We start from the raw sequence: 10,173 nt of genomic DNA, 5'->3' as shown, positions 1-10,173 counted from the left end.
TTTAAGTTTTAATCTCATTTTTTAGTGAAGAAAAATGTGTCTTAGAGAAGCCAAATAACTTTTCTAAATTTATTTACTAGTAAATGCTCAGGGAACCTTTATTGCACAGTGGTTAAAAGGTTGGCAGTTTGAACCTAGCAGTCACTTGAGGGAAAAAGATGTTTCATTTTATTTCCATAAAGATTTACAGCCTTGGAAGTTCTATGGAACAGTTTTATTCTGTCTGACAGCATGGCTATGAGTGGCATCTTGTCTCATCACCAGCGGGGTTGGTTTAGTTTAGGTTAAATCTTACTTTGGAAATGAATCAAGGCAAAATGATTTAAAAGTCTTAATAGTTCTGGAGATCATTTCCTTCCCACCCTTTTCCTCCTAGCTTATGCAACATAATAGATCAGGACCATCGCATCATTCCCAAAGGAAGAGAGATTAGGACAGCGTGTAGAAACTTCCTTGCTCCCAAAGGATTAATCAGTGAGTCTCACCCTTTGTTTTCATAAGCTCCTCCACAAGGCATTCGGCTTCCTCCTGGATCCTTTCCTCAATGCTTCTTTTCCCCATCCCAAAGTTTCTCAGGGTCATGAGGGAAAACCGACGCATTTGCTTCCATCTTTCTCCTCGACTGAAAATGATTCCTAAGGGGAGGGGAGGAGCAGAGCCAAAATAAGCAGTAGGTAAGTACTTTGTGTCATGGTACTTTCCCGACGTACTTTGATGGGCTACGTACCATGATGGGTCCTCTTATGTCATCTCTGGATTGTTCTCAGGGCTCCTTATCATGAATTAAGCAGCTGGTAATTTAAAGGCACATATGTTCTATGGTTTGGGTGAAATTTTTGCCATAAAATAAAATTCTATCACTGTCAATAGAGACAAGATAGTGGATAATGGGCAAAACAATTGGAAGGTAGAAATTTTTGTTAAAAGTTGCAAACAATGTCAAGTGATATTATAAAACCTCCTCCTAAGGCCTTTGATTTTATACTTCTATCTCTTTAAAGGGAGGCTGTCTCAGGCCATGGTATTCTCAATTGCTTGCTATGCATCTGAAAACTAGAAAATAAATAAAGAGGACAAAAAAAGAATCAGTGCCTTTGCATTGTGGTGCTAGAGAAAAGTACTGAACATACCATGGACTGCCAAGAGAACAAAAGGATCTGTCCTAGAAAGGGTGACGCCAAGAACTCGCTCCTTGGAGGCAAGGATTTTGAACTCCATCTCACACGCTTTGTGTATGTTGTCAGGAGGTGTCTGTCCTTGAAGAAGGATATCATGTGTGGAAGAGTGGCTCAGAGCCATTGTTTATAGGGTCGCTATGTGTCATAGTCAACTCAATGTTCTTTCAGCTTGAGAAATGTCAAGGAAGTTCTTTCCTTTTTATTTTCTAACTCTAGCTTTTTGTACATTTCAATACTTGCTTTGTCTTCTCACACTGCTGTTTTAAATCTTTTGTTCATCTATTTACTTTGGCATGTCTTGTTTTTGATGGAATTTTCAGTCTCTTTCGACATCCATCCATTTTGGTTTTTCCTTTCTCCCCTATCTTTGTAATGACCTTTGTTTTCTTTTTAATTTATTTTACTTTATTATTGTGTGTGTGTACCATCAAATTGGATCTGACGGTACAGGAGGAGATTGCCCCCCCCCGCCCCCAGCAAAACATCTGGTGGATTTGAACCATGTACCTCTGAGATTGCAGTGTAGCTTCTTGCCAGTAGGCCACCAGAGCTCCCTTGACCTTTGTGTTCTTCAGGGATGAATGATATCCTTCATGTCCTCTCACAATTCACCTGGTCTTCAATCATTAGTATTCAATGTCTCAAACCTATTCTTTTCCCCCCTTCTTCTTGTGAACCATCAAGTCGGATCCAACTAGCACAGGAGAAGATTGCTCCTCCTTCTCTGTTGGAACATCTGGTGGATTCAAACTGTGCGCCTTTGATATTGCATCACAGCTTCCTGCCACTAGGCCACCAGAGCGCCCCTCTCAAACCTATTCTTGAGAAGATTTTTAAATTTAGATGAGATAGACTCAAGGTCAGATTTTGATTTTTACTGACTTACCTTCATTTTCTTCAGCTTCAGTTTGAACTTGTACATGAGTAATGATAGTCTGTTCTACAGTCAGCACTTGGCCTTGTTTTGATTGAGCTTCTCTAACAATTCTTTCCAAAGATATAGCCAATTTGATTCCTGTGCAGTCCACCAGGTACGGTCTATGTTTATAGTCACTGTTTGTATTCTTTAAAAAAAGATATTTATGATGACTCAATCATTGATTGTGCATAATTCAGTAATTTGATCTCCAACCTCATTTCTGTTACCAAGTCCTTAATTTCTAGTGTCAGTCTTCTTTTTGTGCTCACGCAATACCTAGACTTAGACCAAGAGGCTGTTATGTGAACAGAGCAAGGGAACACCACATGGTTTAAAAGCAAGAAAAATGTGTCAGGGCTGTTTCCTTTCTCCATACCCACTCACTCCATATGTGAACAAATAATTTGAGAAGCTGGACTTTATGCAGAAGAATGTGGCATCAGGTTTGGAGGAAGACTCACCTACAACCTGGGCTAAGCAGATGACACGACTTGCTTGCTGGAAGTGAGGAGAATACGAAACATTGATGAAGACCAAGGAATTCTGGTGTCAATAAGGATTACATCTCAACATCAAGAAGATAAAAATCTTCATGACTGGGCGAATGGGCACCATCATGATAGATGGAAGAAAAATTGAACTTGTCAATGATTTTGTCTTGCTTAGATCCACAATCAATACCCTTAGTAACAGGAGTCAAGAGTTCAGAAGATGTGTTGCATTGGGGAAATCTACTGTCAAGGACCTCTCCAAAATTCTAAGGAGCAATGATGTTAGTTTAAAGACCAAGATGCACCTGATCCACTTCATGGTCTTCCCCCCATTCATATACATTGTGTTTAATACAATTTTTCCATTTATAATGCTTCATACAGTCATTCATATACATTGTATTTTATATAATGAATTACCATTGATCCATGCCTACTATTCCACCATTCCTTTAAGTTCTAACTGAATCGTTCCTATTCCTTCATCACCACCACCCCCTACCAAATCAGTCTATGGTCTTTTCAGTTTCTTGCTATGCATCTGGAAGCTAGAGACTGAATGAAGGTGAAAGAAGAAGAATCAATGAGTTTGAGTTGCGGTGTTGAAGAAGAGTGCTGGATTGCCAAAAGAACAGACAAGTATGTTTGGGAGAAAGTGCAACCAGGGTGCTCCTTAGAGGTCAGGAAGGCACAACTTTGTCTTAGGGATTTTAGACATATTGTCAGGAAGGGCCATTCCTTAGGAAAGAACATCATGTTTGGAAAGATGGAAAGTCAGAGAAAGATAGGAAAACTCCTAGGTAGGTAGACTGACACAATGACTGCAGAAATGGACTCAAGTATATCAGAGATGCTGAGAAGGGCACAAGTTGAAATATGTTGTTCATAGGATTGCTATGTGTTGTACTCAACTCACCGGTACCTAACAACAGTCAATTGCTTTATGTAGAACAGATAAGCATTCAGCTGGTTAATCAGATTTTTTGATCTATTCAGATAGCAAGGAAAATTGAAGTATATTTTTCATTGAAACATACCATGTCCTTTCAGACTATCATCAAAAATTGGTAGAAATCCTCTGCCAAGGAATTCATCACCATGATCAATCAGAGCTTCTTTCACCGCTTCATAACCATGTAAGACCACAATATTCTTCCACCCAAGGTGCAGAGTATAAACAGGACCATACTCGTCAGCCAGCTGGAAAAGACATGAGCAGCTCTGTTAGTGTTACTGTGGAATCTCTCAGTTGGAAGCTGTGAATAGAAACTAAATTCTAATTTTACATGTGATTAACTTTTGCTCCAACAAATTACATTTTAGGTATTTAACCTGAGGTACAGTCAAGATTTAGCCTTCTTTTCATTTACATATACACCTCTTCAACAAATATTTAATAAGCACCAAGAAGCTGAACTATATGAAGAACAAAATGGCATCAGAATTGGAGGAAGACTCCTTAACAACTTGTAATGATATAGTCCATATTTTCTTGTTATTGAGATGTAATCCATATTGGGATATAGCAAGTTGATAGTCTTTCTCCAACCCTGATGCCCCATTTTTCTTCATATAGTCCAGCTTGTATGATAATTGGCTTAGGGTACAGTTTGAAGAAATATGGTCAAAGAATACAACCTCAACACACATCTTTTGTGATTTGAAATAATGCAGTATTTCTTTGTTCTGTTCAAGCAATTACTGCTTCATCTATGTATAAGTTTCACATGAACATAATAAAGTGTCTGGAATTCTTACTCTTCTCAATATTAGCTATAATTTATTATGGTCCCCATATTGACTTTGCATAAAGTCAGCTGCCTTCATATAATCAATAAAAGCAAAATTAGGCATCATTTTAATTTTATTTGCTTTCAGTAAAAATACATCTGACATCAACAATGATCTCTCTTACTCCTCATTCCCTTCTAAATCTGGCTTGAATTTCTGGCAATTCCTTGTCAACGTGCTGCTGCAATCATTTTGATGCTAGTTTCAGGAAAATTTTGTGTTTGATACTGTTTGATAATTTTCACCTTTTGTTGGATCATGTTCTTTGACATGAGCATGGATATGGATCTCTTCCAGTTGGTTGACCAGATAACTGTTTTCCAAACTACTCGGACACATGAGTACCTGTGGTGCAGCATCTATTTGCGCTAATATCTCAGTTAGCATGTCAGCAGTTTCTGAAGCCTTGTTATTCACCAATTCCTGAACCCTTGGTTTTCACCAAGGCTTTCATAGCAGCTTTGACTTCTGTAACATTGGTTCTTGATCATATGCTGCCTTGTAAAATGGTTTTTTAGGACATAAGGCTGAATATAGAAAATCCTAAAGACTCCACAAGAAAGCTACTAGAGTCAGTAAGTTTGCTAAGCATAGTTGCAGGATAAAAGGTCAGCACATAAAAGTCCTTTGTTTTTATGTACCAGCAATGAGTAAAAAGGAGCTAGCCTTGTTTGCCAAAACTGAGGGTACCTGAGGCATTTGCTGCAGAAGGTCAAGGACTACAGCCTTCAACATGGATTGAAACTCAACATCAAGAAAACAAAGATTCTCACCCCTGGGCCAATTGGCATAATAGATGGTGAAGAGACTGAGATGGTTAACAGTTTCAGCTTGCTTGGCTCCAAGATCAAAAGATGAATCGCACTGGGAAAATCTGCTGTCAGGACCCTCTCCAGAGTACTGATGAGCAGTCATGTAAGTCTAGAGACTAAGGTGCACCTAATCCATGCCACAGTCTTTGCAATCACTTGCTTTGCATTGAGATCTGGACAATGACTAAAGATGATAGAAGAAGAATAATCAATGACTTGGGTCATGGTGCTAGAGTATTGAATATACCATGCACTGCTAAGAGAATAAACAAGGTTTGTCCTGAAAAGAGTGAAACCAGTTTGCTCCTTGAAGGCAAAGATTTTGAGGCTCTGTTTGACATACTTAGGCATGTTGCAAGAAGGGACCAATCCTTAGAAAGGGACATCATGCTTGGATGAGTGGAGGGATGGCGCAAGAGAGGAAGACCCTCAATGAGATAGACTGTCTCAGTGACTGGGGTAATGGGGGAAGGTGTGTCATAGACAATGAAATAGGCTCAAGATAGAGCAGGGTTCAAAGCTGTTGAATATAGGGTTGCTATGAAACAGAGTTGACTCTACAGTGTATAACAGCATTAAGGAGAATAAAACACCTAGGAATAAATTCAATCAAGAATATTTGACATATTTGCATACTGGAAACAAAGAAAATATTGTGCAAAGAAATTAAATAAGACCTAGATAAATGAAAGAGAAACTAAAATCCCCCCCCCTTCAGCCCCTTTTCTCTTCTTCTTTCTTCTTTGGATGAACATGAAAGAACATGAAAACAGCCCAAATGTCCAACCATAATGGAATGGATTGAGAAATTATGTTACATTTAAATGATGAAATGTAGGAGCAATGATTTTGTAGCAATAGTCTTGTAAATTGCTACCCAACTTGGGAGGGACTGGATGGCATTATGCTGAGTGAGCTAACTCAGTCCCATAAGGACAAATATTGTATAAAACCATTATTGTAGAATGAGTATGAGGATCCAAGGTGGGGAGACAGTGGAAGCACAGGGCTGAGGATGGGTGGGGGACGGAAGCAATCATAGTATAGTCACACAATTTGATGGGTGGAGGGAGGTGGGGGTGAAGGAAATGGGAAAGATCCAGTGTGAAAAACAACGTATATGAGTGTTGTAAATAAACCAGTACAACATTTTTTTTTAAAAAAAGAGGTAGATATTATCAAAAACAATCTCTAGAACTACAGTAATAAAAATTGGTAGGCTGGTTAAAAACACAAAGTGTACCATGTCACTTCAACCTTTTCAATGAAGACTTCCTTGGATGGGGTATTTAAAAATTCAACCTCTGATCCCCCCCCTTCTCTGCATATATTTTCCCCAAAAGAGGAAGAATATCTAGAGGAGCCCTGATAGCATAGTAGGCAAAGTGTTGGGTTGCTAGCTGAAAGTTCATCAGTTCAAACCCACCAGCTACTCTGAGGGAGACTGCTAAAGCAGTCTCTCCTTATTCTGTTAGGACTCACAGCCTTGGAAACCCAATGGTGGGTTCCTGGGAGTCAACTTATCCCATAGCTCTGGGTTTAAATAGACTTATCTTGGTTCTTGTCTCACTCCTTTCATGAAAACGTAAGGTTTGTGAGACAAATATTTTGCATTTTTGTTCATTGCACTATTTCCAGAGCTTGTCAAAAAATGGGTTCAATAAGTGTCTCTTGTATAAATCCATTTTCCAGCCACGAGTTGCAATGTTTAAGAATGCTATTGGCAGAATAGTCAATGACTCAAGAAGCATTAAAAGCAGATAGAAGGAGTATACAGTCATTGTACCAAAAAGAATTGACTGACACAGAAGAATTTCAAGAAACAACATATGAGCAGGAGGCAATGGTGATAAAGGAGGAAGTTCAACCTTCTTTGAAGGACTTGGAGAAAAATAAAGCCCAGGAATTGATGGAATACCAATTGGTATATTTCAGCAAACAGATGCTGCCCTGCATGTGCTCACCAAGTTGTGTCAAGAAATCTGGAGGACAACTACTTGGCCAACTGACTGGAAGAGATCATATTTATTCCCATTCCAAAAAAAGAAGACCCGACAGAGTGTGGAAATTATTGAACACTAATATCATACACTAGCAAAATCCTGCTGAAGATTATCCAGAATGACTTGAACAGTACATTGACAGAGAACTACCAGAAATACAGGCTAGGTTTAGAAGAAGTTGTGGTGCTAGGGACATTATTGCTAATGTCAGATTGATCTTGGCAGAAAGCAGAGAGTACCAGAAAAATGTCTGTGCCTCATTGACTGTGCAAAGGCATTTGACTGTATGGATCACAATAAATTGTGGCTAACCTTGAGGAAAATGGGAATCTCAGAACAAATGATCATGCTTATAAGACACTTATACCTGGACAAAGAAGCAGTCCTCAGAACAGAGCAAGGAAACACTGTGTGGTTCAAAATAAAGAAAAGAGTGCATCAGGGATGCATCCTGTCCCCATACTTTTACAATCTGTATACAGAACAGATCATTCGGGAAGCAGGGCTTTATGAGGAGGAATGGGGCATCAAGATTGGAGGAATAGTCATTAACAACCTACAATATGCAGATGACACAACCTTGCTTGCTGAAACTGAAGAAGACCCAAAGCACTTGCTGTAAAAGGTCAAGGACTGTAGTCTTCAATATGGAGTGTAGCTCAACATCAAGAAGATGAAGATTCTCATCACTGGGCCAAATGGCAGCACCATATTAGATGGAGAAGAGATTGAGGTGGTTAGCAATTACAGCTTGCACGGATCTACAATCAACACTCTTAACATCAGCAGTCAGGAAATCAAAACATGAATTGCATGGGGAAAATCTGCTGTCATGGACCTCTCCAGAGTGCTGAAGAGCAATGATGTCAGCCTAGATACAAAGGTGCGCCTAATCCAGGCATTGGTCTTCTCAATTACTTATCATGCTTCAGAGAGTTGGACAATGACTAAAGATGACAGTAGATGCCTTAGAGTTGTGATGCTGGAGAAGAGTCTTGAACATACCATGGGCTGCCAAGAAAACAAATAGTCTGTCTTGGAGAGGGTGAAACCAAGTTTCTCTTTGTATGTTAGGATTTTGAAGTTCCACCTCACTTACTTTGGGCACGTGGCTAGGAAAGATATGTCCTTGTAGAAGGACATCATGCTTGGAAAGGTGGATGGACAGTGCAGGAGAGGGAGACCCTGGAAGAGATGGATTGAGACAGTAACTGGGGCGATGGAGGTTTGGTGTGTCAGAGTTAGTGAGACTGGCTCAGGACAGGGAAGGGTTCAGAGCTGCTGTACATAGGGTCACTATGGATTGCAGGCAACTCAACCAATAACATTCTATGACAGGTATGGAAGCAGGAGTGGCATTTACTTCCTAAACAACATGCCTCCAGAAACTCTATGAACTTTGATAAATGTTGATAGTTGCAGAGGGGCTTCAGGCTTTTTGTTCATAGAGTCACTATGAGTTGTGCTCAACCTGAAGGCAATCAACAATAACAAGAGTTAGCACTCTTAGCAGACTTACAGTCAGAGAAGGAATCTCTTAGCGCTGGTCCTTCTTTCTCAAGAGTAGATTTTTGCACAATGAACTCATGGTGGCAATCTTTTCCTCAAGAAGTATTTAGAGATGGAAATACCAGGTTGGACTGCATCAGAGCAGGATGTTGGGAATGAGAGTAGCGATTATTCTATAGATATCAAATCCTTCCACAGATTGTTTTGCATAAAGTAATAACATAAGAAGACATTTACTACATTTGCCAGGCATTGTTTTAGTAATCTGAATGCTTTAGCTTATTGAATTTACAAAACAACTTCATGGACTACTGTTGCTGTTTGGTGCTGTCCAGTCCACTTCGACTCACAGTGACCATATGAACAAGAGCTATGAACCTTCCGCTATCCTGTACCATCCTTATCATCTCTGAAATGCTGGAGCCCACCATGTCAAGACAGCTTGCTGGAGGTCTTCCTCGATTCCTCTGATCTTTCACCTTCCCCAGCACAACCTCTTTTTCCAAAGACTCCCGACAATGTGCCCAGAGTCTGTGAGATGATGTTTTCCCGTTTGACCTCTTAGGAGCACCCAGGCTGCACTTACTCTAACACTGACTTTTTGTTGTGTTTATTTTCCAATCCATCAGCAGTCTTAGTTTTTGTAGACTGTTATTTTGTTGTTGTTGATTGCTGTCAAGTTGAGCACGACTCAAAGCGACCCTATGAAGAAAAGACCTGAAGTCTTTCTATAACTAGGTACTATTATTATGCCCATTCATCGGTAATTTGCTTAAATTTACACCACTGTTATAAGACAGACCAAGACTTACATCCAACTCTTGTAGGCAAATGATTTGTTTGTGGATTTGGCTTATCTTTTGGTAACTATTAAATATTAAGATTAGGTGCCCTTCAATTAAACTATGTCCTTTGTTTAAACTATGCCCATTAAACTATGTCCCTAGATTTTTCTCAATTCAGTAGAATTCAACCAATCTCTCAGTTCACATCAATATACTCTCACTACCCGCTCTAAAGCGATTCAGTAAAAAAAAAAGGTAGAGGATGTTTTGTCCTATAATCCAGAAAAACACACCTCTAAGTACTGAGGCAAGATGGCCACCTGGCACTGGTCTGAGATGTAAAAGCTAGAGATGAGCTCACTTACCTGGGCATGACCAGCCTCAGAATCGAACCCCTTACCTTAAAGAGGGACGCAGTGATGTCCTTGGGGTTTACTTGCAGCATATTCCCAAGGATGGGAAGGGGAGTTGGGCCAGGGGGTAGCATTCCCACTTTGTAACTTTTCCTCCATCTCAAAAGGAAAACCAGACAAACGACACAAACCACAAGGGTTAAAGTGGTGATTTCTAGTGGCTCCATTTTAGAATTGTCCAGGCTGCCTGTCTGAAAGCTAAGATTTATACATGAGGCGTGGCGTGCTGGTGCAGGCCAAAGGTTTCCTGTGTTTTTGAGTTCTCTTTTTTT

General features: G+C 39.8%; 1 pseudogene; it reads right to left on the bottom strand.

The window, feature by feature from the left end:
• The window catches only part of LOC102847366, a 34,449-nt pseudogene extending 24,381 nt beyond the window's left edge, over positions 1 to 10,068 (bottom strand).
• Between the last annotated feature and the right edge of the window lie 105 nt (positions 10,069 to 10,173).

The sequence above is a fragment of the Elephantulus edwardii genome, unplaced genomic scaffold (assembly GCF_000299155.1).
Source record: "Elephantulus edwardii isolate Elephantulus edwardi_28Jun2011 unplaced genomic scaffold, EleEdw1.0 scaffold00006, whole genome shotgun sequence".
Classification (NCBI taxonomy): domain Eukaryota; kingdom Metazoa; phylum Chordata; class Mammalia; order Macroscelidea; family Macroscelididae; genus Elephantulus; species Elephantulus edwardii.
The sequence above is the reverse complement of the archived record's forward strand: the minus strand, read 5'-3'. Positions and strand labels throughout refer to the sequence as shown.